At 46.4% G+C, this 9,480-nt stretch overlaps 1 protein-coding gene across 10 annotated transcripts in view; it reads right to left on the reverse strand.

Annotated features, from left to right (window-relative positions):
• Positions 1-9,480, reverse strand: part of Ccdc57 (coiled-coil domain containing 57) — a 102,030-nt gene that overhangs the window by 83,659 nt on the left and 8,891 nt on the right. The window contains exon 1 of one of the 10 annotated variants that reach the window (XM_027425340.2): positions 7,994-8,139. The exons of the other annotated variants lie outside the window; for them this stretch is intronic. The gene's annotated coding sequence lies outside the window, so the exon portion shown is untranslated. Of the gene's footprint in view, positions 1-7,993; positions 8,140-9,480 lie in introns of those variants that run through there. 10 annotated transcript variants of the gene reach the window in all.

Below are 9,480 nucleotides of genomic sequence, written 5' to 3' on the forward strand. Positions count from 1 at the left end.
AACTTGGGAGGCAAAAACAGACAAGTTCTCACCATGTTAGGACTCTGTCTCAAAAGACTCAAACCAAAACCAACCAACTACCCAAACAAACCAACTAACCAAACAATGACAACAAACCCACAAAATCATGAAACATTGGTTTTTCTGAAACAAAACCCACAAGGGAAGTTCTGCAGGCTGTGGCTATCAGAGAACAGGGATTTATACTACAACATCGAGACAGTGCTGCCACCTTCTGGTCCTACTGGCTAACTCGATGTAGAGCTATGTCCTGTCTCCACTCCATTTTTGTTGTCAAGGTTCTGGGGATTGTGTAGGATTTAGTGATAGTGCTAGGTTCCTGCCAAGAGGTCTCTGGATAAGGCACAGGACCTCACACAACAGTCTGCCCTCCTTGCACACGCCCCTGTCTCAGCAGTCACCCTGTGTGTTCAAACCAAATTGAGGCTTTGGTCTGTCACACCTGCCTCTCTCTTCATGAGACCCATCAGATATCCTGCTGGCTCCCCTCCAGGCACATCAAGAGTTGGCTTGCTGGGCGTTGGTGGCGCATGCCTTTAATCCCAGCACTCGGGAGGCAGAGGCAGGCGGATCTCTGTGAGTTCGAGACCAGCCTGGTCTACAACAGCTAATTCCAGGACAGCCTCCAAAGCCACAGAGAAACCCTGTCTCAAAAACAAAACAAAACCCAAAAGAGTTGGCTTGTTCTCATCTGCTAGGGCCTGTCCCATCAGTGTACTGGCTACTTCTCCCACTTCTGAACCAGCATGTCCTCAATCATGTCACTATTCTGTACAAATAGCTAACCGTTTCCCAGGTTACCCAAGTTACTGCAAGGCCCTGCAGGCCTAGCTGCACCTCGAACATTCATTCCTCCTATAAACTTGAACTCTAGCTTCTAGGTATCCCCGAGCACATTGGTAGGTGTTTGTTGTCCTCCTCCTGAACTCCCTTCTGCACCCTCCCCCAATGCCTGATGGTCCTTCTTGACCACTCACTCTACTTGAAAGTCAATCCCACTACAGCCCACTCCCCACCCTCCTGTCTCACCACACCCACCTTGGGAAGGCCAGGCCCTAGACCTTACTCAGGTAGTTAACTGCTCCAAGGTGTTCTTTGCTCTGTGAAGGCAGGCACATCTAGGTATGACAGGTATTCCTGCCCAACCTACAGCCTAGAGAGCTACCAGCATGAAGTATGCATTCAGAAACATTTCTGAAACCAATGAGTAAATTTTCTCCAATGCCTTGTGACCCTGTGACTAACCAACAAGGAGAAGGATTTTCTTTGGTTCACGGTATGTGATAAAGTATGTGATAAGGTTAAACTGGTTACTAACCATCCGTTTGTTTCTCTTTGTAACATAAAAATCATGATTTCATTGAATCAGTTTTACTTACAAGGCTGACCAACATGTCAGACTCTGGCCTAAAACAGAAAGACAGGCCCTTGAAGAGCAGGGCTGCATTTAAGCAACCCTCTCCTCACAACTATTCCCAGTGGCAAGACTACTCCAGGCCACACCAGGCTGCTGTAGGCTGACTTGGGCTATAGCCTTGGGCTGGCTATTCCAGCCCACACTGGGCAGATCTTTCCCAATCCTCCTGCAGCAGACAGAGCTGGCATAGTGCCATGCCAAAGTTTCTTCTTCCAGAGACAGGGCTGCCACCTGAGATGGCAGAACCCATGCTCCCTGATGTCTAAAGGGACACCCAAGTGCATTCTGCTGAGTGTGAGCAAACCAAGTATCAGCCAGTCTTTTCCAGCTAAAGCTGTTCTTGACTAAAGCCCTTCTCAAACTCCTTAGGTGACTTTGGTACCATCAGAAAAGTTATCCCCAGACATGCATCATGGTCATTTAGTTGTTCTTGGTTATAGTGGGAAATTACCAATATGGAGCCAAGTGGAAATATAAGGGTATTTAATAGGGAAAAGCCTTACTTACAGAGCGACCTAGCCAGCTGGCGTGGCAGCGGTCTGTACGCAAGCCCAAAAGTGAAACCGAAAGTGAAAACGCAGTCCCCTGAAAGTCTCACTCTACGGCACCCTGACCATGCCCTCGAAAGCGTGGTCAGGCACACCTGTAGCCAGCCCCTAAGTAGGCATGGCTACAGCTTCCCCTACACTTGGTGGTTCTTAACTTTCTGAGACAGGGTCTTATTCTGTAGCCCAAGTTGGCCTATGAACTCATGGTGATCCTCCTGATTCAGCCTCCCAAGAATTAAGATTGTTGGCTTGAAGCCGGGCATTGGTGGCGCACATCTTTAATCCCAGCACTTGGGAGGCAGAGGCAGGCTGATCTCTGTGAGTTCGAGGCCAGCCTGGTCTCCAGACTGAGTGCCAGGATAGGCTCCAAAGCTACACAGAGAAATCCTGTCTTGAAAAAATAAAATAAAATAAAATAGATTGTTGGCTTGCTTGAACCACCACATCTGGTACAAAATTAGTCTTTTCTTTTTGGTTTTGGTTTTTTGAGACAGGGTTTCTCAGTGTGCCCTGGCTGTCCTGAAACTCACTTTGCAGATCAGTCTGGCTTCGAACTCACAGAGATCCGACTGCCTCAGCCTCCCGAGTGCTGGTAGAAGTAAAAGAGACCCTGTCCTTCATGGACACAGTAGCAGCAGCAGCACTGACTGTGGACTCTGTGTGTAAATCCACAGGCTATGTTCTCCCTGCATCCCAGCTAGCTGAAGCTCTTGGTGGCATGGGCTGGTACCATGGTTTGGATGTAAGTGTCCCTTACAGGTTCATGTTTGAACACTTGGTTCCTGTTGGGGCTCTGTTTTAGGGGGTGGGGCATAGAAAGAGGAAGTGAGCTGTTGGGGCACTGGTTCTTGAGAGTTGCAGTACAGAGCCCCTTCTGGCCTGGCCTGCTTCCCGAATGCTGGTAGCATATAACCAAGTGCTGAACGCTCCTACTGCTACCCACACTGCTGTGCGTGGTCGTGCTTCCCCACCATGGTGGCCTGGGAGTCAGAACCAACCTCCCTCCCTTAAGATGGCTTCTTGTCAGCTATTCAGTCAAAATGAGGAGAAAAATAAAAATACCTGGGTTTTAAGATACTGAGGAAAGGTTGGGTGTGGTGGTACACGATTTTTAACCCAGCACTCAGGAGATAGAAGCAGGGTGATCTCTGTGAGTTTGAGGCCAGCCTGGTCTACATAGCAGGTTCCAGTACAGCCAGAGCTACATAGTGAGATCCTGTCTCAAAACAACAAACAAAAGAGGGCAATACAGTAAGACTTTGTCTCAATAAATCAATGAAATTAAGTCGAGAAATGTTGACTTGTTTTGGAGGTGTGACATTCCATCAGATGCCAGGGCTCAGGGCTGGCCAGAGAGCTGGCAAGTGATGACTTTGGAGCAAGTCTGTGACGTGCTTCCAGAGAGCTAAACACCTGAATCGGTCGCTGGGTTTCAAGATCATCCCCCAGGGCCTGTAGACACCACCAAGCCCTGGCCACAGTGAGGAAATGAACAGAACAAAGGAGGCAGCAGGGTGAATTCATGCTCTGGGGACAAATCCATCAGCGCTCAGACCCTGGAGAGCCTTAAGTTGAACCTCATTACTGGCTTTCTTGGTGTCTGGTTTGCAGACGGTAGGTCTCTGCCCCCACCATCACATGCACACACACACACACGGGTCAGAGAAGCCATTTCTCTGGACAGCCTTTCTTTCTTTCTTTCTTTCTTTCTTTCTTTCTTTCTTTCTTTCTTTCTTTCTTTCTAATATTTTATTTATTTATTAGGTCTTCTGCCTGCACGCCAGCAGAGGGCACCAGATCTCATTCAAGGTGGTTGTGAGCCACCATGTGGTTGCTGGGAATTGAACTTAGGACCTCTGGAAGAGCAGTCAGTGCTCTTAACCCGCTGAGTCATCTCTCTAGCCCTCTGAACAGCTTTTCTTAAGAGACTTGTTACTGGTGGATTCTAGAGGAACAGAATTTTTGTGTTTTTGAGATAGGGTTTTCCTCTATAGCTCTGGCTTGCCTGGAATTGCTCTGTAGACCTGGCTGGCCTCAAACTCATAGAGATCCACCTGCCTCTGTCTCCTGAGTGCTGGATTAAAGTCATGCACCACCACTGCACTTCTCAATTGGTTTTGGAATTTTGGGGATGGGATCTTTAATGTGATAAACTCAATAATGCTACGTTTTCTACTTCTAATGGTTTCACTGTAGTCCATGATGCATAACCAGTTATAAAGTGATAGTTGGGTGAGGTGTTGCACACCTATAATCCCAACACTCAAGAGGCAGAAACAGGCAGATTTCTGTGAGTTCAAGTCAAGACTGGTCTACATAGTGAGTTCCAGGCCAACCAAGGTGTACAGTGAGACACACACACACACACACACACACACACACACACACACACTCACACTGTCTACTCCTAAGCAATCACTTATAAGGGGCAAAGAGTAAATGAACTCTACCTATACATACTTTGGGGTTTTTTGTTTGTTTTTGGTTTTTTGAAACAGGGTGTCTTCTTTGTGTAGACCAGGCTGGCCTTGAACTCACAGAGATCCACCTGCTTCTGCCTCCAGAGTGCTGAGATTAAAGGCGTGCGCCACCACAGCCTGGCTTCAACTTATATATACTTTAAAAATGTTTATTTTTATTTTATGTGTATGAGTGTTTCCCTGCACGTAAATATACCACATCCATACAGGGACCATGAAGGTCAAAGAACAGCACTGAATCCCCTGGACCTGGAGTTACAGATGATTGTGAGCTGCCATGTGTGTGCTGGGAACCAAGCCTAGGGCTTCTGCAAGAACAGCCAGCACTCATAACTCTCCAGGACTTTAAAGCAGGGGGTAGAATCCATGATACTTCCATTAATTCCCTGTTTGCCATGTGCATTGGACAGGTGGAGCTTGGACAATGGCAGCTGGTTATTGTAAACAAGGTTAACCAGAGTACTATACCAGAGGTGGTTGCTGGGAATTGAACTCAGGACCTCTGGAAGAGCAGTCAGCTGAGCCATCTCTCCAGCCCCAAAGCCAGCAAGCTTAATCAGAGTGTGGTCAGCTTAAAAAAGTATTTCTTTTTACACTTGGACGCAGCTACTGATGTGATAAATGCCCTGAGCCTTAGTTGTAGTAGCTTTGCTTTCGGCTGGTAAGATGAAATATACCTGCATATCCTACCTGAGGCTTTTATTGGCTCCCAGATCCCATTCTGTGGTTTAGCTCACAGTTTTGCCTTTCCACACAAGGATATCACACAGATCGGTTACACTGTTCTAGCTTGTTTCTCTGTTACTGTGTTAAAACACTTAGGGAGCCAGGTGGTGGTGGAAAAGGGCAGCAGAGACCATGGAGGAATGCTGCTTATTGGTTTGCTCCCCCTGGCTTGTTCAGCTATCTTTCTTCTACCACCTGCCCAGGGTTGGCACTGCCTACAGTGAGCTGGGCCCTCTTACATCAATTAGCAATCAAGAAATGTCCCACAGACATGCCATAGACCAATCTGATGAGAGCAATTCTCAGTCAGAGTTCCCTCTACCCAGGTGCTCAGGTCAACCACCAAGAAGCCCACCATATCCACTGATGATACTATGTTGCTAGACTCAGAGAATCAGTGGTAGCAACTACACTTATGTCAGAGGTTGAGAAGTAGAATCTGACTAAAATTAAGGGGCCTCCTTGCTCTGTGAAATCCAAGTTGCTGCTCTGGAACCTGCCACAGCCAAGAAAGGAACAGGAGATTTGATGGGCCTCTTCGGACTTTGGAGGCGACACATTCTTCACTTGTTACTGGGTGTTACTGAGTAGCCCTAAACACTACATGGTGACAGTGGTGTAAAGTACCACCTTCAAAAGTTTCCAGCTATTTCCTCTTTTTTCTCCCTCTTGGTTTTGTTTTGTTGTTGTTGCTGTTTGTTTTGTTTTTGAGATTCCATCCACTGTGTAGTCCTGGCTGGCCTGGAACTCACAGAGATCCTCTTGCCTCTGCCTCCTGAATGCTGGGATGAAAGGTGTGCACCACTATACCTGGCAGCTGCCAGTTTTGAATGAGACCTAAAACATGAGAAGGCTCTCCAAAGGATTAAGACTTCTGTGCTACCTGTTCCCTCCCTTGGGCTATATAATCCATCAGACCCCGTGGTACCCGAGGTGTCAGACACAGATGCTGTTTGGAGTCTTTTAGATTATGTGAAATGTCAACATCATTTACAGACACCTAGTGTCTCTTTAGGCTGGGGATGTAGTTCAATTGCTTAGCATGTGCAAGGTGCTGGATTTCATCCCCAAAACTGTCCAAAAAATAATATGACAAACCTTGCTCCTTTTTTATTTGGTTTGTTTGTTTGTTTGTTTGTTTCCAGACAGGGTCTCACTATGTAGCTCTGTCTCAAACTCAGAGAGGTCTGTCTGCCTCTGCCTCCCAAGTGCTATGATTAAAGGCGTGCGCCACTACACCTCAATGAGCCACGGCTGGTCTGAGACTCACAGATTCTCCTACCTCTGCTGGGATTAAAGATGTGCACCACTAAGCCTGACTCCTATTTCCTTTTTGTGAGGAAACTCTTGGTCAGCCATAAGCCCCCAATTTACCATGTGACTCCAGCTGGTTCACCATCTGACCCACTAAGCTATAGTCTAGCATTTGCTGCAATACACCATCAAAGCAAACTGCTATCTACAAGACTGAACTTAAGCATACCCAAGATCACAGTAAATTACAAAGGCTCCTGCCCTTGGGCCTCTCTCTGCAGCTTGCATATATAGCTTGGAGGAAGATAAGACTTGGCTCCACCTGAGGGTGCACAGCTGCAACACACAGGCCCTCCCCCAGAACACTCCTGAAGGACAGCACTGCCTCCTTGTAGGCAAAACTTTGGGCAGCGAGCCCAACTGTATGCTGTGTATGGAAGAGAAAAAATGGGCAAGTATGCAGTTAGATATTGGTTCATGTGCTGTAGCCAATGGTGTCTGGACAGTTAGAAGGGCTGCGGTTAGAACATCGGTAAGAAAGAATGCTGAGGAAGTGTGTGGGCAGATCTCCCCAAATGGGCAAAGCATGTGAAGATCTTTATGTCACATGTAAGCCCTCACTAAAAGGTGACCTCAGCTGAGGACTGCAGCAATCAGGCAGACCAGATGACCTGTTCTGTCGACAGCTTTCTTCTCATCCTCTTTCTTCAGTCACCCCTATGATTGCCCAATGGATTCCTGAGCAGCATGGTCATGGTGGCAGGGATGGAGGTCATGCATGGCCTCAGCAACATCACCTAGCAAGGCTAACCTGGCTGTGGCTACTGCTGAGTGCCCAGGCTCCCAGCAGCAAGACCAACACTGTAGTGCCATTCTCTGGATGACCAGCCCTGTGTAGCCCCGGGACCTGGTGGCAGGCTGATTACACTGATTCACTACCATCAAGGAAGGGGCATCATGATATCCTTATTAGATTAGACACTTATTTGACTATGGATTTGCTTTCCCTGTATGTAATGCTTCTACCAATAATACAGTTTATGGACCTCAGAATGCCTCACCCACAGAAATGGTATCCCATGGAACACTGCTTCTGACCAAGGACTCACTTCACAGTCAAACAAGTACTCAGTGGGCTCATGAGTGTAAGGTTAATGGGTCGTACCACAGTCTCATCATCATGAGCAGTTGGCTTAATTGAGCAGTGAAATGGCCTTTTAAAGATTAATTTATAGACCAGCTAGGTGGTATTAAGTTTCTGGGCTGAAATGAGGGTTTCATCTAGAAGGCTGAATCTTCTCTGAATTGGAATTCAATAAGTGGTAGTTTCTCCCATGGCAACAAACAAGTCAGGTTCCAGGGATTGATAGGTAGAATTAAGAATAGTATTGCTCTCTATCACGTCTAGCAAAAAATATTGTCTCCTGTAGACCAGGCTGGCCTCTGCTCACAGAGATCCACCTGCCTCTGCCTCCCAAATGCTGGGATCAGAGGTGTGTGCCACCACCGCCCAGCTCTCCACTTGTTTTTGCATGACAGTGACTTACGGTTCCACTGTCAGAATGACATCTTCAAGGTTGCTCAAGACACAGATTTCCAATCATGGAAGAAGCAAATCACACAGCTAAAGCAGAAGTCTGTCAATTGTCACTTCTAATGTCCCCTTCCTTGGAAGCCAGTACTTCCTCTTCTCCCTCTAAAGCCACTGCTTTTACCTCCTCTTCCTCTTCCTGGACTTCACTGCCCCTGCCTCTAGCAGGACATTTCTCACCTGCAAGATGAGACAGGAATCTCTCCAGTGGCAGCAACTGCTAGGGGTCTTTATAAAAATTCTGTCTTTTTGTTTTTGTATTTTTTTTTTTCAATAAAGGGTTTCTCTGGATTGTTTTTGGAGCCTATCCTGGAACTCACTCTGGAGACCAGGCTGGCCTCAAATTCACAGAGATTCTCCTGCCTCTGCCTCCTGAGTGCTGGGATTAAAGGTGTGTGTGTGTGTGTGTGTGTGTGTGTGTGTGTGTGTGTGTGTGTGTGTGTGTGTGTATGTGTTTTAAGTAAGCTATCTTTAAGTTAACTGAAAAAATTTTTGAGTTTTCAAATGTTCCATCCAGTTTTCTAATTTGTCCTTTGTTTTCTAAATTAACAGAAGTATTGAAATAAGGTACCCTGAGCTTCAGAGAAGGCTCAGTGGTTGCAAGCCAGGCGGTGGGGGGGGAGGGTGGGGGCACACGCCTTTAATCCCAGGCAGATCTCTATGTGTTTGAGGCCAGTGTGGTCTACAAAGCTACACAGAGAAACCCTGTCTCTCAAAAAAACCAAACAAGCAAAAAGAATATGTGTGGGCATATATACACTTACAATGCAAGTATCTTATTTTTCTTTCTTCTTCTACTCTTTTTTCATGTAACATAATATTGATTGACTATGTATTACCAAATCTAGATTAAAGTACTAAAGTTATGGATATCAGGAGAATAAGCATTAATTAAAATTTTAGCTGGACAAGGTAGTGCAGGCAATTGGAAGGTTGAGGCAGAATTGTAATTGTAAATTTGATGTAAGGATGGGTTGTAGAGAAAGGCCTCTCTCTCTCTCTCTCTCTCTCTCTCTCTCTCTCTCTCTCTCTCTCTCTCTCCCTCTCTCCCTCTCCCTCTTTGTCTGTCTCTCTCGATTTTTCTTGAGATTGGGTCTCTGTGTAGCCAGATAGGCCTGCCTCTCCCTCCCACCTGACTGCAAGGCCTTATCTTGAAAACAGATAAAAATTTGTTTCTTTCCATACCTGGGAAGATTTGCTGTTATATTCGGAACTGTTGTCCCATGTTCAGTGGAAGGACAACCTTCTTAATGTCTTTACTTGGAGGTTAAATGTGCTTTATAATGTTGGGGAAATGTGCAAAGGGGCTAGGTTGACAAGGGGAGATTGTTACGGTTAGGTTTATGGATCAACTTTACTGGCCCAAGCTAATTGGCAAACAAGTATGTCTATGAGCAATTTTCCAAACAAGGTTAACGTCTGAGTCAGTGGACTGAGTAAAGA

Source organism: Cricetulus griseus, chromosome 7, assembly GCF_003668045.3.
Source record: "Cricetulus griseus strain 17A/GY chromosome 7, alternate assembly CriGri-PICRH-1.0, whole genome shotgun sequence".
Lineage (NCBI taxonomy): Eukaryota > Metazoa > Chordata > Mammalia > Rodentia > Cricetidae > Cricetulus > Cricetulus griseus.